The sequence below is a fragment of the Callithrix jacchus genome, chromosome 2, assembly GCF_049354715.1.
Source record: "Callithrix jacchus isolate 240 chromosome 2, calJac240_pri, whole genome shotgun sequence".
Taxonomy (NCBI): domain Eukaryota; kingdom Metazoa; phylum Chordata; class Mammalia; order Primates; family Cebidae; genus Callithrix; species Callithrix jacchus.
Window position 1 is genome coordinate 47,597,156 of NC_133503.1, and position 26,451 is coordinate 47,623,606.

At 43.5% G+C, this 26,451-nt stretch overlaps 1 long non-coding RNA gene across 1 annotated transcript; it reads left to right on the forward strand.

Moving 5' to 3' along the window:
* Positions 1 to 575: 575 nt before the first annotated feature.
* LOC128930550 (uncharacterized) lies at positions 576 to 25,778 on the forward strand. Its single transcript, XR_008478762.2, has 5 exons — positions 576 to 1,668; positions 3,468 to 3,627; positions 22,038 to 22,156; positions 23,214 to 23,357; positions 23,946 to 25,778. It is a non-coding gene; the product is annotated as an uncharacterized LOC128930550 (long non-coding RNA).
* Positions 25,779 to 26,451: the final 673 nt, after the last annotated feature.

Sequence of the window (26,451 nt, forward strand, 5' to 3'; positions counted from 1 at the left end):
GGTAACAAGAGCGAAACTCCGTCTCAAAAAAAAAAAAAAAAAAAAAAGAAAATCCTTCAGGTCTACTGGTGCTGAAGTCCTTGATATGATTTCACATCACCGACTGAAGAGGTGGAATAAAAACAGGTGGAATTGTCACAGACCTGAGATAGAAGCGTAGTTGCAATGTGGGATCACCCGCTCCTGAGGACGGGGAGTGGATGGCACTCCCAGAATGCCCTAGGGTGTATGACCCAGTTCATTCTGATGGGTTTGTTCCCTTGCTATAGAGGATGTTTATGTTTTGAGTATCACCTCTGCCCACCACCCTTTGGCAGGAGTTATCACAATGATTTCCTAATCCAGAGAAAAGGCTTCTGCAATACAGAGAGAAAAGGGATTGAGATCCCAGGGGGAAGTTACTAGAACAACCAGAAAGGAAGGATTTCTATTGGAAGCAAGGATTTCTGGACAGAAGACTTTCGGTTCTGAAATCAAGGAAAGTCTTGCGTAAATTGGCATCATTGGAAGGGACCTTAGAGATCATTGCCAAACCCCCTCTTTCATAAATACAGTCCTGGAGAGGGCTCACGTTCACACAGCGCCTGTGGTAAGGCTACACCTGGAGCCCAGGCCGCCACCTCCACCTGCAGGGCCCTTTCCCCTGGTGGTGCTTTCTTTCAGTACTGTCAGGATGTTTGCCTTCTTCATTTCCATAACTACAACTACTTTCTTGGTACTACCCAAAACAGGAAGGTTTCCAACATCGAAGTGCTAGATGGGCAGGATGGCAATGTCCCCCACAGTCCTGTTTCCAGGGACAGGAGAGGAGTCCAGATGAGAAGAGCGCTAAGGGAGCCATCACTCACCCCACAAGTCCCTGCTGCCCTGCGCGAGGTAGGCTGTACCTCCCAACTCGTTGACTTGCTCTCTGGCAGCCTCCACAGTCTCTTTTCTGAGTAACAGAAGGCTCTCACCCAAGCCTGAGCCAGTGAGTTTGCCTCTCTCTTTCCCTTGGGCCACAAATAGATACAAAGACCCAAAATGAATAAAATTATTTTTCTGTGCCACCCTTAGCACAACAGGGTGAGAGGGGAGAGAGCAAATACTTAAGTGGAAAAACTCAGAGACAAATCGTCCGGAGCTCCTCCATCCACCTGCAGATGGCACCTCTAGTTTTCCTTTCATCTCACTCCTTAGAGGACCGAGTAGTGAAGTCAGCAAGAGATTTCTGACCCAGCCCTCCTGGAATCAGTGGTCGGAGAGTGCGAGGTCCTGGCATCAGGAGTCCACAGGCGTCTGGGGTGCGTGCTTCCCAAAGGACGATAAGAGCAGGGTGATGGACGGACAGCTACACCTTCACAGACTTAGAATCCAAGAGCACAGAAAATGAGCAACTTCTCCTGCCTCTCCTAAGCCCCAGGCTATCTGTTTACAAAGCTTCTCTCCTCTCTCTTCTCATGCCTGAATCTGTTCAGGAATGTCACATTCCAGCCTTTCTGGGACGACTACATGTCACAGTGGCGGCCATTGTAATGCCTCACATCCCGGAATGTGGCATCCCTGAATGAGTCAGGAAGGAGTGCCAGCTGTGAGAGACGAAAATCTGCCTCGTGCTGCTTCATCCTGGGATCATGGGGCTCAGGCCATTAGGTGGTGCATTTTAAGATTCCTGAAGCAACATGCAAGGTACTGTCCAGTTAGGTAGAGAAAAACAGAGAAGCGGGACTGCAACAATAACAATTTCACTCTCATCACCTTTGATTTATAAAGTCCTTTCATAGCTAGGGTCTCAACTGATTGGTACAATAAGTATCCTTGTGTGGAAAGCAAGGCTGGTAGAGCTGAGGCTGGAAATGCCTCAGGCCTTGTGCCTGGAAAAGAGCAGACAGGACCAGCAGCTGAGACGTTGGCGTCATACAGACTTCAGGGCTCTTCCCACTGCACTGTCCATGTCCCTCCTTCAGAAGCAGGCATGCTGCTTAGTCTGTAATGTAGACAGGCAAATACACAGGGGCTTTTCCAAAAGGCTGAGATAGAGACATTGCACACAGCAGTCAGAGGCACCGGGGTGGGGGTCGAGTAGCCCCCAGCTGAGTCCTGGCTCGGCCCTCATTGACTTTGACCAAATGATGCTACTTAAACTCTGAGCCTCAATATCTAGTTTTAAAATGGATACAGTCATGCCTACATCATAGATTTTTACATTAAGCAAAATATGGTCTTGGAGACAGTAGAGCATTGTGGCTAAGAGCTATAGCGCTGGTGTGAGTAGACCTGGATTCAAACCCCAGGTTTGCCTCTTGCTAGCAATAAGTCACATCACCTTTCTGAGTTTCAGTTTCCTCATCTGTAACATGGAGATAAAACCTCTACCTGTTTCACAGGATTGTGAGGACTAAGGGTGAGAGTTTATGCAAAATAGCTTATCTCAGTGCTTGGCACAAAATAGGCACTTGATAAATATTTGCTGAATGATGAACTGAAATGACTGGCAAGGCTGGGATATAAAACAAAGACTGAATAACTCCAGAGCTGGGGCTCTTAACTTTTATGGAATGCTGATTCTCAAACATGCCAAGCACCTCCCACCAGATAATTGGGGTGAGAAGCATTCTTGCAATAGCTGGGTAATTATCCTCAAAGACCCTTCCAATCCTCAAGCATCCATGAGCTCACCTACTCTCTTGGATACATCCCAAAGGGCTTCAGAGAAGAGGAACTTGGGGAAGGAATGTACCTTCCATAAGAGCTATGTCACCACACAAGGGGAAAATTGGGCCAGCACACACACTCACACACACACAAGGTAGATGTGGCCCCATTCTACAATTAAGATGAGAGGTTTCTGTCTTCGAGACCATAGAGAGGTGCTGCCCTATGAGAACACCAAGGCCCTGAGAGGCGAAGCCATTTGCTTAAAGCTGCACAGCCAGAGAATGGCAAAGCCAGAACTGGAATTCAAACCTCCTGACTTCCATCCCCAGTTTCCCTGCCACCGCCTCCTTATTTACACAGGCTTTCAAAATCATTAGGGCACAGAATTAGCTCAGCACTAAGCTTTCGAAATCCACATGATCCCTCCCACTGGTCCTCCTGAGGACAAAATCACTCAGGGAGAAATATGTATTAAGTCTTTTGAAATGGCAGAGAAGGGTGTTCCCTCAGATAAGAGCTCCTAAGAACACTAGAGCTGAAATACTGATTGGATCAGCAGATCATCTGGGCCCCACCTCTTGTGCAATTTTTGTCTTTTTTGGTATTCAGATGGTCCAAGGGTCAGGCTTCTGAGCCGATGTTCTCTGACAAATGCATTTCACATGCCTGTGCAGCCCTGACCGAGGAGTGACAGTCCTGGATCAGCCCTCCCCAGAGGTTCGGAGAAATAGGTTAATCCAGTCCGCAATCAAATCTATTAGGAAGGGCCCCACCAAACAAGTCTGTGAATTCCAAACAGCAGCTCCCTTCACACTGCCCTCCCCACGTAGGTCACTGGCCTGGCTGGATGACAGATACTGGAACCCCAGAATGTCAGTGCTGGGCGGCGGCTCGGACATGTTCTGATGAAACTCCATACCTCTCAGCTGTGGGAACTGAGGCCCAGGAAGAAGAAGGGACTTGTCCGAGGTCACACTGTGGTCTCAAAAGGTAAGGGTTTTGTTCCTTTGGCCCACAATCTCTTTGATCATAAAGTAGTAGCCTGAGGATTTCAGATAACAGAGCATGTGACAAAGAAGCCAGAGGTCCAGGGCAGAGAGGAAAGAGAAGAGGCACCAAGCAGCCTCTTAGTGACTGAGCTTCTAGGAGCACCTGGCACCCAGAAGTCTCTGTCCCCTGACTGTGCAGCAATCCTAGTGCCTACAGCCAGATGCTTACATAACATGAAACCACGCCTACATCAAACACTCACCCACCAAAACCGGAAGTGAGCTTTTCTCTTCTTCACACCTCTCAGCATCTGAAGCTGGATCTCCTGCCCAGATATGTCAGCTGGAGAAAGAACATTTCAATTTGCAATTGGAGACATGTAGGTTTGCTGCAAGGAAAGACAGTCCCAAGTTTTGGAGCTGAGTGATATTACTAAGGAATTTCCTTCTTTTGAGAGTAATTTAATTTAAATACTGGGTATGGGTCTCCAAGAACATATAGTTCTGTAATGGAATAATCTATAAAGTTTGCTTGAACTGAGTCATTTGCTTCTGTTGAGATTTGAATTGGAGTCAGATAATTTTTTTATTTTGGTTGCCAGGAGTGGAGACTCACCCTAATATGTAGTCCTTGGAAAGACCCAGTTAGACAGACACAAACAACAGCCACCACCCCTCCCCCCCCAAAAAAATTAATACTTGGATGTGGGTCAAAACTGAGCACAGAATAACAGAACAAGTGCTGTTTCCTAAAGTCACCTTGAGGAGCTGCTGGTAGAGGAAAGCTTTTTGTTTCAAAGACAAAGATAGCACAAGAACCTCCGTAAATCAGGCTCCAGAAGCTACTACCCATCCCCTCAAGCTTCAAGGTACAAAACCTTCAGATTTTTGTGAGAAAATGTTTTAAAACAAATCTTTGAAGTTTAAAAAGATAAAGAAAGGTGTGCTTTCCAGAGGATTATGTAACGTTCTAAACTACAGTCAGCAGGAAAGTTTTGTCCTCCCAGAACACTAACCTGAGCAAGCTCATTCTTCCTATCGTAGACTCCCCGTGACAGGTAAAGAACCAAGCAGGGACTACCAGGAAAGAGCTGGATACACAGAAATCACTCAGCAAATGTTTGTGTTACAAATAAGGGCAAGAACTTAACTTTTTATGCAATTTAAACTAAAAATTCATCCTGTTCAAAGCTTTGGAGAGGTGTAGGAGAAATAAATGCCTGATTTAAATTGACTTTCAACAGAGACTGAAAGTGGCTGCTACCGATCCTAAGGGCCATAATGCAACTAACATTTATTGAGTGCCTCCTGTATGCCAGGCACTATGCTAAGTGCTTCATCTTGGTTACCTCATTAAATCCTCAGGATAACTCTGTGAGCAGGTAATTGTCATTGGCTCCATAGTACTGGAGAGGGAATTAAGGATTAGGGAACTTGAATAACTTGCCTAGTAAGTAGCAGAGCTGCTACTCTGGGATCAGAACCTATGCCTTCCAACTTCAGAGCCTGTGTTTTTTAAACCATTATGTTCGACTCCCTGCCAATTTGAAGAGCTTCTTATAATCTAGTGAATTAGGGCACTGGGAAGAAAGGGTTTTTTTACTTTCACAAACTAGCGGGAACTAGCTTTAAACTCATTGTATGTTGCTGAGTGATGAAATTTGGCTCTGAATCTGATTCAAGGAGTGCTGGCCTTCATTCTGCAAACAGGTTCATTCATTCAAATGCATATTAGCACCCAGAATATGACAGGATCTGTACTAAATATAGGAAATATGGAAAGAAAAGACAAAGGGGATGCCCTCAGGGTTTCCCAGTCTAGTAGAGGAAACTGACTTGTTAATCAGTTACCACCATTCCATTGGGTAGTTGTGGTTGCAGGCGTGTGTGCAAGGTCCTTTGAGGATCAGAGCCAAAGGAACAATTTAGCATGGCAGTTATTTAAGTTCATGGATTATACAGAGTATCAGGCCTGAGAGCAAATCCAGGTGACTTCATTTAACCAGCTGGGCAAGCTGAACAAGTTCCTTAATGTTTCAAGCTTCAGTTTTTATCACTTTTTAAATGCTGACAGCATATACCTCACCTGACAGTTACAGGAAGCCATCAAGGAAGACCAGTCTGGGAAATCAGAAATGGGTCTACACAAAACTTGGGCAGGAAAGTAAGTAGGAAGTGATCATTTCAGGAGGAAAACCTTTGGACAGAAGCAAGAAGGGGTGGATGTGCATCTGTGTCCGCGTGCTCAGGGAAAAGAGAAGTTTGCTATTTCAGAAAAGATCCAAGACAGAAGCTGAAGATGCAAGAAATGTCAGAAAAGAAAACCAAATGGAGGAGAGAGAGATTATTGGTATCCAGTAGTTTGAGCACAGGTATGCAAAGATGTAGGTGCAAGGAATTGATTGCAGTGTTGTTTGTAACAGAAATGAATGAACACATGATTGAATACATAAATAAGTAGGAACAACCTCAACATCCAGAGGAGAGTGGCTAAATAAACTATGATATAACCACATCATAGGATAAGCCTATTTAGACATTTGAAAAAAATGAGATATGTATGTCTACATAGATTTACATGGAAAGACATTTGCAGCATAGTGTTAAGTAAAAATTCCAGTTACAAAAGGGCATATTAAAATAATCTCAAAATTTTAACTGTGTAAGCAATGGTGCAGAAACAATTTTACCTAACTATTTAGAGTGGTTACCGCTGGGGATTGGCATCAAGGCAAAAGGGTATTGGCGATTTTTCACTTTCTACTCTGTACACGTCTCCAATGTTTGAATCATGTATAACAAGAGCTATTTTTATATTATGTTTATAATAAAATTTTTATTAAATGTTAAAGCCTCAAAGATGTGGAATGGGATATTTTTTAAAAGAGGCTATTGGGAGGTCTTCGGCTACTTATCAAAAAGCAGAGTCAGTAACAGAGTGGTAGCTCTGAGAAGAGAAACACAGGAGGGAGGTGACAGTGGAGTTGGCAAGTGGCCGCTTGCTATACCCAAATGTCAGATGAAAGAGAGGGAGCCAGGGAAGATAAGAAATTGAGGGGTGCTGCAAAAGCCCTTGTAGGTAGGTCCAGGGAAGAGGAAGGGAAAGATAAAATCAATCCAGTGGAAGGGACACATTTAGTAGTAAAGGAAGGAAGGCAGGGAGATGGTGGTTGACAGTCTGAGAATTCTGAGAGATTGATGGGTGGCCTCAGACTTATCAGTAAAGTGGACATGAGGTTGTTTCCTGAGATTAGTTGATGGGGAGTGGGATGGTGGTAGACTTGGGCTGGAGGCTGGAGGAGGTTAGAGTGCTTGACTTCTGATTGTGCTTAGTAAGGGTGGGAGCACAATCCTCAATAGCCCCCAGCCAAGGCTCTTCCCACTTGCAGAACTGGGTGGTCCTCTCATTCCTGTACTCCACAGTCCAGCTTTCCAGACCTCCTTGTGCCCACCACCTTTAGCTCCCTCCAGGCACAGCTCTTTGTTTTCCACAGCATCCCTGGGGATGTGAAGGTGAGCCAGGGCAAGAGGGTGGGTGGCCCTTGGCTGCTGCTGCTAACAATGCTGCTTCCGAGTATTTTGTCCCTAGTGGAATAGGACTTTTTGTTAAGGGAGGGAGAATGGGTGAGGCTCGGTAGAGTATGCTAGAAGTGCCTGAAGGTCCTCAGAGCCCGTCTTTCCTCACACCCTGGGTCAGCTGGAGATTATCAGACCACACGTCCTGGGTTTTCTGTCTGAAACTAACCAGTAACTCACCAGTATTGATGATTTTATTGTTGCTGAAATCATCCTCAGGAAATGGCACTTGGAATGTGGAGGGACAGAAGGAGGAAAAGGAGGAAGGGGGAAGAAATGAGAACAGAAAAGGAGGAGGTAAGAAGTCTCCAAAAAATTGGGGGGAGAGAGATTAGCAGTATTCAGTACTGTGAGCATAAATCTCAGAGGGAAGTAAAGAGGAGCAGGTGATAAAACAGAATGTGTGCCCTGGAGCCAGAGGATATAGAGTACAGGGCGAAGCACATTAGTTATTTACTTTAGGCAGTAAGAAGTGGCAGCAGCTGACAGTTTTTACTACTGAGGACCCATCTTCTTCCTGTCATACTTGGAGGCTGGCTCAGGAGAATGACTGACCTGTACCCGGGTCCTCCTTCGCCCTACAAACTTCTAAGGTAGGCTTATGTTTAGGAAGAGCATCCACCCCAGTTTAAAAACTTGAGTCAGGGTATCTCTGCTGAGCCAGACTAAAATGACATCCAGACCAGATGAAATTCAGTCAGAAGCAGACCAGCATCTGGTGATGGCAAGGCTAAACCTTCTCTACTGCTGTGTTGAGATTCAGAAGACTCTGGGCCAGTTCCAACAAGAAGAAAAGATCTAAGATACTAAGAAAAGAAGGCTTGGTGTCTAAGAATACCAGAACTGAAAGAATTTTTTTTTTTTTTTTAGACAAAGCCTCACTTATTCTGTTGCCCAAGCTGGAGTGCAGTGACACAATCTCTGCTCACTGCAACCTCCGCCTCCCAGGTTCAAGCGATTCTCCTGCCTCAGCCTCCCAAGTCGCTGGGATTACAGGCTCCTGCCACCACACCCAGCAGGAGTGGTGTATTTTGTATTTTTAGTGGAGACCGGATTTCACCATGCTGGTCAGGCCAGTCTCAAACTCCTAACCTCAAGCGATCTTCCGCCTTAGCCTCCCCAAGTGCTAGAACTATAGGGGTGAGCCACTGTGCCTGGCAAAAGGAATCTTAAAGATTGTTAAGACACAATTTATTTCTTTCTCCTCTGACTCTGTGGCACTTTTTGCAGAGAGCATGTTGTATTGTAATTTATTGTCATGCATCTATCAAAAAACGTATTTTCTCCACTGTTGCATTGTCAAAGCATGGCATCTAGCACAGAACACGTTTAATGAATGTTTGTGTTTGTTACCTCCCATCTTACCCTCTCATTTTACCAAAGAGAAAAAATAGTCCAAAAACCTAAGGGACATTCCAAGCTACTAACTTGCTCAGGCTGACAATACACTGGCCAAAGGCTTAGCTCGGCCTATTGTGTTCAGGTGAAAACACGAAGGTTTTCCACAGTGTCCAGGGAGAAGGAGAGAAATCAGTTCCAACACAGTGTGTCTTCTGCAGAGGCAACTTGGGAGCTACATTTTGGAATGTAAGCTTTTGCTGAATGTTGTAAGCAGAAAAAATTTTCCAGTTTCTGACTAACCCTGTGGTAGAATGTATTATGAGTCACCGGTTTTCATTTTTGCCCTAATTCCCCATCTACTCTCTAAAGGGAGTAATGAACCCTTTGAGCCCTCTCAGATGTGTTCAGAAAGTACCTTGAGTAAGCCTTGGTGCCAGGGCCGAGGTGAGAGGCTGGGTTGTGTATCAGGAACTAAAAAGGATGACTCTGTGGATTAACCCTTTGTATAACAGTCTCTGGGCTTTCCTCAGATGAAGACAGAGAAGGTGAACTCCTTCTGCAACTGTATTTGCCAAAATGTTTCCTCAGAACATTAGTGCCCACATATATTCTTGGAAAGAAAAACATAGCTCTGTGGCCAAGAAAAATGGATGAATGCTGCATTTTAAACTCCCTTTAGGGGACTCACCATGTGCATGAGCACACTAAAGGCACTGAGAAATCCTGCAGCCAGAAAACCAGTTGAACTTCGTTCAACCCAGTATTACACAAAATTATGTCCCTAGGGAACACTTGTTCTGTGTCACACTTAGGACAATAGCTCTCAGGTTTTTTTGCTCACAGTACATAAATCCTGGAAGTTAGGGCAGCATACTTGAAACCAGTGATATGTACAATGTGCATATCACTGTTTAAACAGGTCTGCTGTTTAACAAGGTCTCTCAATGGGACAGTCAGAACTGCCTGGTTTGCTCAGTACTGGCTGAAGGTAGACTGGAACTTGTCTCCTCCCTGGCCATTCTTTCTTGTCTCCTCCCTGGTCATTCTTTCTTATAAACTCCCAAATGGAAGTTGCCACCCATTCCGGAAAACCTCCTCTTCCTCGGAATCCCATGGCATCACAGCACATCTCTCTGAGGTCAGTTGACCCCACTTGTGCGACGTCATACGCCCACTCAGCCCAGAGTTCTCCCCAACAGGAAACACGGCAATGGTGTGATCTGCATCTGAAGCAAAAATAAATTTTACACACACTGAAAAATGTTTGGCAGCATATCCGTAAACAATTTAAATCACACAGGTTGAGAGCACCCCCCCGGAACTGGTATTCCAAGAAGTAAAGTAGGAGAACTGTTGAACATAGGCATTTGTGTGAAGCTAGCTCGGGGCCGGCTTTGCTTCTCAAGAGGCTGGGAGGTTGCAGGAAGGAGGAGTGTAGGGCTGCTGGATCCCTGGAAGTCAGTGTTCAAAGTCCTCTGAAACAGAGATAAAAAGTAGCTTACAAATCTCATTCTCTTGTTTTCAATTATTTAAACACGTTTTATTGAACTAGGAAAATATTTATTTAATTCCATGATTGTTTTTTAACCACTTTATTGGTATGATTGACATACAGAAAGCTGTGCATGTTTAATGTATACAACTTGATGATTTTGGAGATAAGCATCTACCTGTGAAATCATCACCATAATTTATGCCATAAAACTATCCATCACCCCCAAAAGTTTCTTCCCAATCTACTGTGTGTGTATGTGTGTGTTTGACAAGAACACTTAACATAAGCTCTATCCTCAGCAAATTGTGAAATATACAATATAGTATTGTTAACTATAGGCAGTATGTGGAACGATGGACTTCCAGGATTTATTCATGTGTAACTGAAACATTATATGCTTTAACTAACACCGGTCTAGTCCCCCTTCTCTCCTGCCCCTGTAACCACCATTCCACTCTCTGCTTCTATGAATATGAACCTATTTTAGATGCATCATATAAGTGGTATCATGTAGAATTTTTCTTTCTATGCCTAACTTATTTCACTATCTGTCCTCCAAGTTCATCCATTTTGTTGCAAAGAGAAGGATACCTTCCTTTTTTGAGACTGAATAATATTTCATTGTATGTAGATATCAAATTTTATTTGTCTATTTGTTAGTCTATAGCTATTTAGGTTACTTCCGTTTCTTGGCTATTAAGAATAATGCTGCAATGAACATGGGAATGCAGATCTCTTAGAGATCCTGATTTTAAGCCCTTTGGATATGTACTCAGAAGTGGGATTGCTGAATTATGTGGTAATTCTATTTGTAATTTTTTGAAGAACCTCCATACTGTTTTCCATATTGGCTACACCAATTTACATTCTCACCAACAGCGTACAAGAGTTCCCTTTCTTCTATACCCTTGACAACATTTGCTATCTTTTTTTACTAGATATTAAGTGTAGAACTGCTTTAATTTTTTTGATAATAGCCATCTAACAGGTGTGAAATGATTTCTCATTGTGGTTTTGTTTTACATTTCCCATATACCTGTTGGAAATGTGTATGTCGTCACTGGAGAAATATCTATTCAGTGCTGCCTTGGTCTGTTTTGCATTTCTGTAACAAAATATCACAGACTGGGTAATTTATAAAGAAAAGACCCTGTTTTCTTATACTTTTGGAGGGTAGGCAGTCCCAGATCAGGCAGCCTCATCTGGTCAGCTTCTGGTGAGGGTCTCATGTTGAATCACAACATAGTGGAAGGCGTCACTGGGCAAGGGGTGCACTAAGTCAAACTGGCTTTCATAACAGACCCACTCTCATGACAACCCATTAATTCATTAATCCATTGACCTATTAATCTATGAATGGAGTAATCCCTTTATAAGGGAAAATCGCTCATGGTCTATGCACCTATTAAAGGCTCATCTCTTAATATTGTTACATTGAAGATTAAGTTTCAACATGAGTTTCACAGGGGACAAATACTCAAACCATAGAATTCTGCCCCTGGTCCCCTAAACCTCATGTCTTTCTCACGTGCAAATAACATTCATTCCATTCGCATAACCCCTAAGTCTTAACTCACTTCAGCACCAACTCAAAAATCCAAAGTCCAGAGTCTCACCTATTGCCCCTGTGAAATTACAAGTTATCTACTTGCCAGACATAATGGTGGGACAGGCAAAGGGTATACATTCCCATTACAAAAGGAAGAAAGAAGCCAGAAGAAAGGAGTAATAAGCCCTGAGCATGTCTCAAACCCAGCAGGGTTCACATTAAATCTTAAAGCGAGAGAAAAGTATCTTTTGACCTCATATCTAGGATCCTGTGGATACTGGTGAAGGGGTTAAGCCCCTGAGGTGTTGGGCAGCCCTGCCCCTCTGGCTTTGCTGGGTGCAGCCCATGTGGCTGCTCTCCCAGGTTGCAGTCCAGTACCTGTAGCTTTCCCAGGTTGGTGTTGCATGCTGCTGGTGGCTTGACAGTTCAGGGTCACAGGGGCAGCACTACTCCCAAGGCTTCACAAGGCATTACCCTGGTAGATACTCTGTGGTGGCTCTGTGCCTCCAGTGGTTTCTGCTTGGGCTCCCAGGCTTCTCAATACAAACTCTAAAATCTAGTCGGTGGCCCACAGCTCTTGCGTTCTGCATGCTTGCAGAATTAGCACCACACGGACACTGCCAAGACTTATGACTTGCACCCTCTAGAGCAGTGGTGTGAACCACATCATCTGGGACCACCTCAGCTACAGTGTGATGCCAGGGTTTACATCTTAAGCCTTTTGGAGTGGCAACTCTATCTTCACCTGAGACTGCTTGAGCCACAGCTGGAGCTGGCAAGGAGTGGTGCCCTAGGGTGCAAAGAACAGAGCCCCAGTGTGGCCCTGGGCAGACAGGCTATAGAGGGTTGCTGGGGCCATTTTGCAAAACCATTCTGCTGTCTTAGGCCTCTGGGCATAGGATATGGTAACCTGAAAGCAACTTCTGGACCTCCGAAATGGCTGTGTGGTCTTTCTCCCATTGTCCTGATGAAGAGCACCTGGCTCCCTTAGAGGCATACTAATTTTTTAGTAACTGGTAACTCAGCCACACCCTTATTTTGTTCTCCCAAACATGCTTCTTGGTTCCTTTCATGGCCAAGCTGCAAATTTTCCAAATAATTGTTGTCTACTTCCCTTTTAATTATATATTTCTTTTTTTTAATCATTCCTTTCCTCCTGCATCTCACTGTGAGCAACCAAAAGTAACCACACAGCATCTTGAATGATTGGCTGCTAAGATATTTCTTCCACCAGAAATCCTGGTTCATCACTCCCAACCTCCCACAAAGCCCAAAGCATGACATAATGTAGACAGATTCTTTGCTACTTTACAACAAGGATGGCCTTTATTCCAGGATTCAACATCTCGCTTCTCATTTTCATCTGAGATGCATCAGAATGGCCGTTACGGTCTATATTCTGTCGACATTTTTGGTATTCTCTAAGCAGTTCCAGACCTTCTCTAGTCTTCTTGTCTTCTGAGCCCTCACCGAATCACCCTTAACATTCCACTCATGTTAATATAGACTTTTTCCAGGATTCACTTCAAAACTGTTTCAGTCTCTACTCATTACCAGTTCCAAATATTATTCCACATTTTCAGGTATTTGTTGTTAGCAGCAGTGTCACCTCTCAGTACCAATTTTCTGTCTCAGTCCATTTTGCATTGCTGTAACAGAATCTCTGAGACTGGGTAGTTCATAAAGAAGAGAAATTTATTTCTTATAGTTCTGGAGACCAAGAAGGCTAAGATCAGGCAGCCATATCTGGTTGGCTTCTGGTGGGGTCTTGTGCTGTGTCATAACATAACAAAGGCATCACTGGGTGAGAAAGGCATACTGAGAGCCAAATGACTTTTATAACCAACCTACTCTTGTAATACTCCATTCATCCATCCTCTCAATGCTGTTATATTAGACATTAAGTTATATCAGCTCAACATGAGTTCTAGAGGGGACAAACATTCAAACTATAGCAAGTTCCTCTGACCATTTTGAAATCACATTATTTACTTTTTTGCTATTGAGTTCTAGAGATTTCTTGTATATTTTGGATATTAACCTGTTATCAGATACATGATTTTCAAATACTCCCATCCTGTAAGATGCCTTCTCATTTTGTTGGTTGTTTCCTGTGCTGTGCAGAAGTTTTTAGTTTGATGCAGTCTGATTCATCTGTTTCTGCTTTTGTTGCCTATGCTCTTGGTATCATGTCCAAGAAACCATTGCCAAGGCAGTTGTCAATTTTGATGCAATCAGTCAGAAAAATAAGATAACTCTTCATTAATACTAGGAAAATTATAATAAATAAAAGGGCATCAGACAAGAGCAAAGGCCCAGGGACCCTATTACTGGCTCTACTGTTCAATGAGCCCTGAGGCTCAATTTCCTTAGGGGTAAAAAACGAGCTAGAGTCAGTAACCCTCTAGAACCCTTTCAATGCCAGTATTATTCTGATTTCTAAAAGATACAGGAAATAATTTTTAAACTAATACATAAAAGAGTGAGGGATTATGAACAAAATTAATATTTAATAATTATTTATTTACCATTAACGTTTATTAGAAACGCCACAATGTACCAGGCATTTCTCCAAGCACTTTGTATTTAATATCCGTTTAGTCTTACAGCGTCCCTATAAGTGTGGTGTTATTATTACCTTGTTTTATAGATAAGGACACTGAGGTTTAGAAAGATTAAGTGGCTTTGCAATACAACACTGTTAATAAGTAGTGAAGCTGGGATTTTAATCCAGCTGTCTGACTCTAGAGACATTACACCGTTGATTTTCCAAAATACTAAGCTTAAAAATTTTGTGAGAGATGCTGGTGTGGGTATCTTGTTGTGGTGTAAAATGTGTGTGAAATACAAATCTAAGAAAGGAAATATAAACCCCTAAAGGGGCAAGATTTCTAAAGGAGCTGATATAATAGCAAAATTAAGTTGTTCAGCCAGAACCCAGACGGGAATCGATTTCAGGTGTGCCCCAGCAACCTGACATGTAGATCCCTGGATTGGTAAGCTGGCACAGCAAGTTTCCTGAGTTGGGTTCGGGAAGGAATCAGGTAAGCTTCAGGTTCAGTCCCAGAGGGAGGAAACTGGCAGGCATCCAACGGAAGGTGTGAGCCTGACAACGGAAACTTAGAATCCTTGTGTCTCTGAATTACTAAGAAGCCAAGAGGTCATTCCATCAAACCTTTCACCCAAAGCAGACACTCCCTTTATAACACCCTGTGGGTGTTTATCCAGCCTTTTCCTATGCATTCCCAGAGATACAGTTTGCTCTACATATCAGACAGCTTGTTTTATTGCTGGACACCTAAAAATATTAGAAAGCTATGTTTCTTTTAATGAGACAAAATATGCCTTAGGGTGATTTTTACCAAAGGCCCTGGATCTGCCTCCAGAAAACCTGAAAATGTCATTCGACCCCCTTTCCTATGACAGGCATCAAAAACTGGAAGACTCACTGAGTCTTATGACCAACTTAAACTGCCTCATGACAAGTTTTGTCCCGTCACCATCTCAGTCACCATCCTGTTGACATCATCAGACTGGCCAAGGCCTACAACTCACTGACAGCGGTATCCTTTATAGGACGTATCCCAGGGCCTGTCACACAGTTATAGGCACAGTGTAATTATTTTAATTGAACAAAGAAACTGCAAGAGGAAAATAGGGCAAAAATGGTAACCTGGGCCCTTGACAGCATTGCTTAGACAGCATCTAGATCTGCCTCTTGATCTGCGCCCGTTTTCCACATCCTCCGTGGCAGGAGATATTTTCCTCACATGCTAAAGTTGGGGAACATTGATTGCTGCCCAAGACTTGAAAGAGGAGTTTTGGGGATCACCATAATGACATCAGTACCTAGCCAGGGCCTGGCCCACAGTAGCTACCAGATACACCCTGAGCAAATGAACGAGCAAGAGAAGCTGATGGTATACCTACTAAGTTCCAAGTACTTAAGTATGTTCCACATATTACCTTATTTAAACCTTACAACTTCACAATTAAAATATGAACATACCCATTTTACACATGAGGTAACTGAGAATCTCAGAGGTTAAGAAACTTGCCCAAAGTGACTCAGCTCGTAAGTGGAAAAGCCATGATTCAAACCCAGACTTGCCTTTCTCTAAAGCCCTTGCTTTCAAAAGCATCACAATCTCCTGAAGGAAACAAGGAAAAACAGAAAGTACACAGATGGAAAGACAAAGTGACCAGAAGAAGAAAGAGCCTGTATTATAAGACAGCTTTGTGAACTGTGAAATTTTCTGTTGAAGGAAGCATTGAGGCCTGCCTGTGTGGGAGCAGGGCCCTCTAGACCAGTCCCAATGGGCACCCTGGCTTCTTGGCATTCCCTTCTTCCATCCCTGGCATTTCTTCCAGGCCCCTCCCACTTCCACTGTGCCCTTTGAACACTAGTAGGAACACCGTTGTTTGGTTTTATCCCAATGCAGACCGTAATGGTTTTACAGGGCACATGTCCTGTGCCCAGCTTCATGGGTAACACCTACAGTAAATCACAGGTGAATTCCAGTATCCCAGGCATGTGTATGCTAATGGGGACACTGAGCCACAGAGACCATGTCAGACAGGGTAAGGAGCCAGTGTTTACATCAAACCTATGCTCAACAGCCATTCTTTTCAAAGCAGCCAGAGAGATCTTAAAAAACAAATCAAATCTCACCACTTTCTGTCCCGCTTGAAACTCCCATGGCTGTCCCTTGCATATAAGATATAATCTAAACTCCTGTGAGGCCCACCAGACCTCTTGCCCACCTTTCCAGCCTCATTTCACGCCCCTTCGCTCCTGCACTGGCCAGTTTTCAGAGCCTCCATCCTGCCTGCCTTAGGTGCATCCTAGTTCCTCTATCCAAAAATGTATTCTTTCCTGTGCTCCACAGGGACCAACACCTCCTCCTCCTTTAGTCTCCATCTAAACCTCATTACTTCTGTGAAGCCATTCCTTAGCCCCAGGCCAGGTTGTGGGTCCTGGTTATAGGCCCATAAAGTACCTATTCCTTCACTACCCACTTCCAATTTATTTGTTTAAAGTTGATCTTCCCTGATAGAATCCAAACTCCACACAGGGATATCTGACATGCTCACTATTCGCTCCCAAGAGCTGTGGTAATCATGGAGGAAATAGTTGAGGGTTATGTAAGTGGTGTAGTCCAGCCACTTGGTCCAGTTAGCTGTGCGCCTCAAGCAACTCCCTTCTGACCTCTCGGCCTCAGTTTTCCCAGCTGTAAAATAAGACAGCTGGGCTGAATAACCTCTGCGTTCTCTCATGATTCTAATATTATAGGTTTGACAACCTGAGAACACTTATAGTATAGATTCAGCCTAAAGCAAAATAATTTTAGAGCAATGCCACTCAGGAAGGAAGACCCTGGGAATGTAAGTCCCCTCCTTGGTGTGGGCTGTGTTTACATAATAAACCCAAGAAATCATCATAAATCATTCCAAGTGGAGCTGCCTGGGTTGAAGCAACAAGACAAAAATACCTCTGGGCACTGTTCCTCCGGGCCCCTACCCAGCTTAAGAGAAACAGGGCCAGCCAGCACTGTGCCTTCTGAACAATCAGTTGTCAGAATTTTCTTGCTGTACAGGGCTCCTCAATGGAGGCTTCTCTCCCACCCTTTGAACTTCAATTCCTTTCTGTTTTCTAGTGCCTTACAACGAGGAAATGTCCTGAGAAGGCCAGGGACTGAGTTCTAGGTCAGCCCTTGCTAAGATGTGTGTAACTCTCCATAAATATTTCCTACCTTGTGATCCATATTCTCAGCTCTGTTGCATAGGGGTGATAGTTGGCCTCGAATGACATTGAAAAAATACGCAGGGGAAACATATTTAAAACCTTAAAGGGCCATACAAATGCACGGGTTCTTTTGGCCATTATTTCCAACTTGTTCACTGACTAAAGGGATACTCAGAAGACCACCTGGAGTTTCTAAATTTTATCTCTTATTGGAAAATGAAAAGTTTGGTCCCCAGGTCAAAAAGTCTCAGGCATCTGGGGTGCCGGTGATTGAATCACCCTAAACTGGCCCTAAAGGTAGATCTAATTCAAGACTTCTACATGTCCCTGAGTTTGGGTCAGGGACCCTAACTTTAAATGAGACAGTCCCAAAATTTGCTTCCAGGTGCAAGACAGTCTTTTAGGCCCTGTGGCCTAAAAAGATTTAAAGTAGCAATGTAGCTGGGGGTTCAGAGAATGTACTTTGATGCCAGACAGGCCTTGGCTGAGTTTCTCTCTGCCACTTACTAGCTGTGTGAGTTTCTGTTTTCTCTTCCAAGAAATAGAATTCACTGCCCTCAATATTAAAAGTGACGATGCATGTGAAGCATGTAGCTTACTGTGCATGCTACAGGTTAGGCGTTCAGAAAGTCATGTTACTGCTATTGTCCGTTGTATACCAGACCTAGAAGCCATACCCTCCACCTAACCTAGCCTTGTTCAAATTCCCTGGGCATTCTTTCCACTTCTTGCCTTGTCTAACCCTTGCCTTTCCCGTCTTGTTTTCCTCTCTCTAACAATGCTACAAGGCAGATACTTCCACATTTACCTTATAATTTGCCTTATTTTACTTAATGTTACTCAGGACATACCTTTGCAAGCAAAAGTTCTGGAAAAAGAAGTCTTTTGTTCAACAGGTATGTTAAATTCAAGTGCCATTACAGAGACAACTGGGCATCTAAGCAATAGAGGCTAAAGAAACAGATGCCTGGACCATTGGAGGCTGAGATTTTTTGAGACCTGGCTTTGCCATCGATGACAATTGCCAAGATATTTAACATTCCTCAGCCTTTAGTCTTCCTAGCTGTAGAACTGAAGTATCAGTTTTAGAAATGTAAAAGCCTTTTATTCTGGCTAGACAAAACTCTTTCCCTCTAATAAATCTTTGGCAGAAACTCAATATATAGTGATATAAAATAATTAACCAAATTCCATCTGCCACAACTGTAGGAGGCGGGGACAGACTCGTGCCTGATGACTTTTCTCAACTTCTCATGGTCTCACCTCTTCCCCTCATCCCCAGGGCAGCCTGGAAGCTCCCATGCACATCCATAACACTTTATAGTGTTCCATTTACATGAGCTCTTTGTACCTTATTCCTCACCTGTTGAAAGAGGATAATAACTAATTCCAATTCAAAGAAAAATAAAATGAGTTAATATAGATAAAGCCCTTGGCACAGTGCCTGACCTAACATAAGTGCTCAGTAACTGTTAGGTGTCACTGTTATTACTGCTGCCACTTGATTAAGGTGTCTGCCAGCCAGAAGCATTAGGCACTTGTGACCTTTAGAGGCACCATGAAAACATGCAAATGTGTGGAAATTGTAAATTGCCCCCACCACTCACCACCCCGCTCCATCATATTCATGGACACAGTACAAAATATCATGTTACTTCACAAGATGGACAAATTCTGTTTCTACTGAAAGCATGTATAATAAAACAATATTTCTGTCACTCCTTGATATATTTGGCAAACATTTACAGAGCTCTTATTCTGTGTGCCAGGATTGAGGCTAGAATATAAGCTGAGTCTGGAGAACTCATAATAATGATGCCAGGCTACGTTTTGTGGCTGGTGACCCATGCAGTCATTCATCCCACCGACATTGTGCATCGACTGTGAGCCACGCAGTATGCTAAGGATGCAGCCATAGTCAAGAAAAACCAAGCCCCAACCCTGTGGAACTTGCTTTCTAAGGGGCAGAGGTGGAAAGGACCCTGGGAATGACGTGGAAGGGAAGATCCACAGGTGCCAAGGATTAGGAAGATGGAATGGGGGATGAAACGTCAAGACTTCAGCATAGCTGGATTCAAGAGAGGAATAAGGGTGTATCCTCAGGTGAGGTGGGGCTACAGGGAACAGCATGTACAAGTTATTTATCCAAGAGATTTCCAAGAACACCATTGTTTGTTTCCATTAATTTGCTCCTAAGAGGACACATCTACTTTTTTGGGCACCAACTTCTTTAAAAATAAGCTCTTATATAAATAATTATTGAAGGAACATTTGTCATAAGCAAAGCTTAAACATCCTAGAATTAATCTTCTTCTTCTCCTATGATTAATAGACCAGAATCTTATTTCACAGAACTTTCATTCTAGGAAGTTAATTTGAAAAAAAAAAAAGTCGATTTCATTTAAAGGAAACTGAGCATGACTTGAACATGGTACACAGGAAAGAACTAACAATTTTAATAAGAAGACCTGAGTTTGAATGCCAGCTTCTTACTAATTGAACTTCCCCTCTCTGAACCAGTTTCTTCTTTGATAAAACTGGGGAGGGCGGATCTGGCACCCACCACAAAACGGGACTATCCTATGACATAATGGGTGGGAACCTGTAGATGTTATACCATATAGAAGCCATTTGTATTTATTTTAATAACTTCCTTTCTTTGTTCCCGTTTTCCTTGTCCGCATTCATAATGAAATGATAGCAAAGGGATTATTTTCATCGCTCCTGTTTGTTTCCTTTCAAGAAGAAAGGATAAATATCTAACAATGGCGTTACAATTCTTTTGGGGCTCATAGTGTCACCAAGGAATGTCTAGTACAATCTGTCAGCAAAACCCATTCAAACAAAGAGCCTCTTTGGGCTGCCCTAAGATGTGAAATAAGCAGGCTGGGCTCTCTCCTGTTAAACACAGACATTCTGAGCTAGAGTCCAGCCTCCAGACACCTAGGAGTTTTGAGTTTATTCCCATAGACCCCATGATAGAGCCTGGCTCCGTCCTTCCCACTGTCCCCTCCCCCATCCCCACCCCAGCAGCTGTTTCCCAGACCACACTTCTTTCACATCTGAATCCACCACTTATTGCCTGTGTGTCCTTAGTCACATTGCTTAAGGTCTCTGTGCCTTGTTTTTTAAAATTTCTATGGATACAAAATGTTTGGGGTACCTATAATATTTCGGGGTACATATAATATTTTGTTACACGCATATAATGGGAATGATCAAGTCAAGGTATTTAGAACATCCATAACCTCGAGTATTTCTTGTTTCTCTATGTGATGAATATTTCAAATCCTTTCTAGCTATTTTGAAATATACGATACATTGTTGCTAACTATAGTTACCCTACTCTGCTATTGAACATGAGAAGTTATTTCTTCCATCTCTCTGTTTGTATTTGGGATTATTTCAATCCATAAAAAGGACATGATGAAACAATCTACTCCCATAGCGTTGTTTTCAGCAGTAAAGGTTGTTATTCATTTTAAGGACTTCACACAATTTGAGGCAATTATAAATGCTTAGAAGTATTGTTACTATTACCAGTATTTCCTTCCTTCCTCCTCCCTCCCTTCTTTCCTTCTTCCCTTCTTGTCTCTTCCCCTTCTTTTTCCTTGCTCCCTCCCTCCTTCTCTTTCTCCTACCCTCCTTCCTCCCTTCTTTCTTCCTCTTCTCTTTCCCTTCTTCTCTTTCTTTCCTCCCTCCCTATTATTCTCTTTCCCTCCCTCTCTCTTTCTCTCCCTTCCTCCCCACTTGCTTTCCTTCCTCCCTTTTTATCCTTCTCTTCCCATCTAACTCCCTCCTTTCTTCTCTTCCTTCCTTCCTCCTTCCCTCCTGCTCTTCCTTTCTCTCTCTTTCCTTCTCTCTTTCCCTGCCTCTCTCTTTCTCCTCCCCTCATTTCCTCCCTTGCTTCCTTTCTCCCTGTTCTACCATTAACCCTTACTTCCGCCTTGCCTTTCACACTTTCCTCCTTCTGTCTCCCCTCTCTCTCTGCCCTTGCCTTCATGCACCTCAGTCCCTACTTCCCCTTACCCTGACAGCCTCCCCAGCCTTGAGCCCATATGGAGTTGGTTCCCACAGTGGCTCCCCTGCAGGAACAGACTCAGGCCCAGCTGCTGCCAGGGCCAGGATCTGTGAGCCAACCCAGTACTTGACTTTAGGGTACTTCTAGGACTTAAATTGCATTTGTAGAGCTACTAGACATTATTTTTGGGAACTCTAAGAGGCCTAAAGTCTCTGAGGACTTAGAGAAGATAAGCGTTATATTGCCCATCTTTGCTTAAAAGTGAGCAAGATTGATTCTGGTCATTTTAAACAGTTCTTTTAATATCTGGGCAGCACTCCACTAAGTCCTCTCTCAATCTACAACCATGAGGACTCAGCTGAGCCCTGAGGTTCTTCTCATCCTTCTTCTGTCCCTTGTTTCTTTCCCAGTCTGAATTTGGCATCACGCCCTGAGACCCAGAGACTTTTCTCCTCCTCTGCTGAACTCTGAGCTCTCAGGGACACAGACAAGGACATGTTTAGAATCCTCTAATTACCCTGAGTTGCCTTAACTCGGAGCATTTGGATTCAGAAAGACCTAGCTTTAAATACTGCCTTTGCCACTTTGTTCTTGTGACCTTGCACAGGTTATTTAATTTCACTATGTCCATTTGCCTATTTTCTGACTCAACAAATATTCATTGAGCCTCTACTACATTCCAGGTGCTATGCTAATTATTAGATGTGAAGTGGTGAACAAGGCGGGATAGGCTTTGCCCACAAACAGCTCAGAGTGGAGGAGATACCTAACAACTGAAATCACAAGCAAACCAACAAAAACAGTAAGTTGTGATGAATACTATGAATAAAACATTCAGGAGCTAGGCTAAGCAATAACAAAAGTATTGTTATACTTAGAGATACCTTTTTCAATATGCTGCACAGAGATGGCTTAGAGCTGCATTGACTTAGAGACGGCCCAGAGACGGTCCACGTTTTGCCTAATACTTACTCATTGGAGTAGAGAGGGGCTGTCTTGTGCATTGCATGACATTTAGCAGCATCCCTGGCATCTGCCCACCAAATGCCTGTAGCCATTCCCATCCCTCATTGTGACAACCCAAAATGTCTCCAAGACATTGTTAATGTCCCTGGGAGAGCATGAGAGGGCCAATCACCCCCAGTTGGGAAGCTCTGGCATAAAGTATTGTTTTTACAGTTGCATAGATTTGGGTTTCAGTCTCCTCTCATTTATTTACTTGCCATGGTGACTTTTAACAGGTAACTAAGCTCTTTGAGCCTCATAGGTGAAATGGGAATATTATCAACATCATCTTGTAGTGTCATTAGAGAGATGAGATCACATAATGAGATCACAACTAGTCCATAGTAAGTTCTCAATAATATGGTGATTATTGCTGACACTATTATCATCACATATGTCTCTCCAACTGTCCACTCGCCTCCTGGGGACAGAAACTGGCCCATAATCACATGCTATCATTTAGATATTTGACCTCTCCAAACCTCTGTTTGCATTTTGATCCTCGGAGTTGGAGGTGGGGCCTCATGAGAGGGTGAGAGGTGTCTGGGTCAAGGGAGCAGATTCCTCATGAAGGACTTTGGCTGTCCTGAGGTAATGAGTGAGTTCTCACTCTATAGTTCAGGTAAGAGCTGGTTGTTTAAAAGAGCATGACACCTCTCCCTTCTCTCTCTCTTCTTCCATCTCTTATCACGTGACATCCTGGCTTCCCTTCATTTTCTTCTATGATTGGAAGCTTCCTGAGGCCTCACCAGGAGCAGATGCTGATGCCCTGTTTCTTGTAAAATCTATAGAACCTTAAGCCAAATAGACCTCTTCTCTTTACAAATTATCTGACCTCAGGTATTCTTTTATAGCAACACAAATCAAAAAACATCAGATGTATACCCTCAGCTCACAGCACAGAAGCTAAGATGCCTTACAAACCCAGTAAACCTCTGCAGTGAAATCTAAGAAGTTCCCGCAGATACTGGATGGACAGAGAAGACAACCAATGCCAAGTAAATGACTGTGGCTTTGATTTGACCCCAGGCAATTCCAGTCTCTGTGCTGCCCTGCTAAGAGAAAGAAGAAGGCTGCATGAATGCTTACTCCCCACAGGGAGTGGCTGATGAAAGATTATATTGCCACTGGTCTTCCTCTTCTCCTTTGAACAATTGCAGGGGCCTTTCCTCTTCCCCTTTGGCTGGTTTGAAACCCCTGATTCTCTTTTGCATACCAAATCTCACCTCTGTACAGCCTTTGTGGCCCAGCCACTGGACCAAGGGGCATTTATTTCCAAATTTCCTTGCTGATATAGGGTGAGCAGGTTGACACTTTGTTACCTCTATGATTCTTTCTGGGCACTCGGGGGAAGTAGGATAGTTCCTATCCCCACAGAAATGAGTTTAAGCAGAGAGACTGTACCCAACTTTCTCCAGCCCCTTTGTTATTCTTCCTCCCTGTCTGTCCCCACCTCATCACCCTTAAAGTTTTTACAGCTCCAACAGTCCAGGGTTCATTTATCTTGATAGAGCCCTGAGTGATTCCCCTATGGGAGAGATAAAAGCAAATCAGAAGGCATTGACCTTAGCAATTTTATTTCCTAGGAAATTATTTCAAATACTTTCCCAAGACCTTGCTTGCCCCGTGCCTGACAATACCTATGCAAGTCTCCTACCGCCTCTAGATCCTGTGTTGAAGCAATTTTGGCATGGGAAGATTGGCTCCGATTTTAAAAAGAATACTTCCTGAGAAACGATAACGTACCAGATTCTGTTCTGGGCGCTGTGATGGCTACAAAAACACTAGGCCCACTGCTCGTAAGTTCCTGTAGCCCCTGCATAAAAGTGATCAATATGTTTGCTGAATAAGGACATGGCCCTAAAAGGAGAGATGAGAAGACCAGCATCTGTTGAACACCTGTCACATACCAGGACCTTATTAGGCACCTAGGTACAAAGGTGAGCAAGATACAATCCTGTAAAAAAAAACTGAGACCTGGTGGAGACAAGTCTGTTCACAAAAAAATGTAATATCACTTGGTAAGTGCTGAGAGAATGCTGTGTGTACGCAGCAGGGTGGTACTCAGCCCAGCCTGGGATTTAGGGAAACCTTCCTAGAAGAAATGATGTCTGCACTGAGTCATGAAAAATAGGAATGAGTTAGCAGAAAGGATATCCTAGACAACAACGAGAGGCATGAAAAGGCATGTAATTTCCTGGGAACTGCAGGCAACTGGGCATGACTAAAATGTCAAGGAAAAGGTAGGAAGAGGCAGAGGATGAGGCAGCAGACACAGTCAGGGCTGGGCACTGGAGGAAGCCACCAGGATCCTGCTGCCCTGCTGCGTCTCCTTCAGGGTCTGTGTCTGCTGCAGGGAGTTCCTGGCCTGGCCTGAGTCCCCTACAGCCACTGAGGGAGGCAGTGCCCTGAGGACATGGCCATTTTGCCCCTCTGTGGGTGACACTGAAGGACAATACTCACTCCTCACTGGGTTGTCTGGGGGTTTGTCGGGCCTGCTTCAACTTCTTCATCTGTCCAGTTCTGTGTCCTCCCCAATCCATTCACAGGTATTGATTTGTATAAACATTTTTCACCCAAGCCCCATCTTCATATCCACTTCCGTGCACCAGCCTTGGATGCCAACCCAGGGGTTGGGATGTGTTTTGTCACTAACAATGTTCACTTATTATTCCTTTGCAACACAGGCACTCCAGATGTGGTTTGCCTAGATTCTAACATTCTTCAGTATATAGTGGTTACCTAGGCCATGGACTGGGAATAATTTCCAGGAAACTGGCTATAACCAGTTATACAGAATATTCTTCTACTCCTTTCCCACTTTTAGGTGAGAATTTGTCTTCCTCATTACCCATATCTCTAAGTGGAAGAATTTCATCTAGAAAACATTTGTCACATCTCTTCCAATAGCCCTCCTCACAGGAGGAAGAGGGAGTTATCCAACTAATCAGTTTAGAAGAAGAGATTTGAGGTTCCGGATACCCTCTCTTCTCTCAGGATGGCCTCCCAAAAGAAATGAGACCACCATTTGGTCTGTGCTGAGAGCCATGCAGAAAGCTTATTGGGGCCAACGCTGTCCCCTCCAGGAAGACATTGGTGAACTTGCTTTCCAGGACTGGATGGGGAACATTTCCAAGCCCATTCAGCCCAACAGCTAAGCAACATCCCCCAATCTAGGTTGAATCAGCAAGAATGATGACATTTTGATCTTTGTTGATCTGACTTCACTATCTTACCTGACACTCAATTTGTTCTGAACTTGGCCAGGGAAGAGACATGTCATTTTTCAGGGCCTCTGAAATAACCTAACACTCGCAGTCCAAATGCTTACCATGTCTTAATGCATCAATTTCTCAGTACTCAAGAATGTCAGTAACTGCTATTGCATACATAAATGGTTGAATAAATTCATATTGCCCTATCTAAAAGATATATTCTCATCAATAAGAATTAGGTCTATATAATTCTATGAAGGGCTTCACTCAAGCTCATCAGGAACAACGGGCAGGAGCCATGGGCACGAGACCAGGGACAGAGTGACTTAAAAACTGCTTTAAACTGCATGAAAGAATATTGCCTTCACAGTAAGCCAGAACATGTTTATACAAGGGAGAAGCCAATGAACTTAACCTTGGAGTATTTTGCATTAGGAATGCAGCTGAACATTTTGAGTGTGAGGACTACAAGACATTTCTGAAAAGATAAAAGGGTCCTTTCCTCTATAAAAGACAAACATCTTTCTTGGATCATATACCAGAAGTTAAACAAAGTGGCAGTGTGTCATGGTTTGAAGGGCCATAGACCTTGTTCCTGACCTGATTCACCAATACCAACTGGCTAAACGACCGTGCTCCCATCATTTTAACATTCTCAGCTTCAGTTTCCACATCTGTCAAATGGCTACAATAACTTACATGCTGTCACAAGGGGTCTTAGGAAAACCAAGCATGATGTATCATTATAGATCATGCTAAGTGATATCATTGACTGGTGCTGTGCCCTGAAAACATTGCTAAGTACTTTTTTCATACTTGATCTTTCACCTTATGCTGCTGATACCATTTTTCCTGCTTAACAGATGAGAAAACTGAG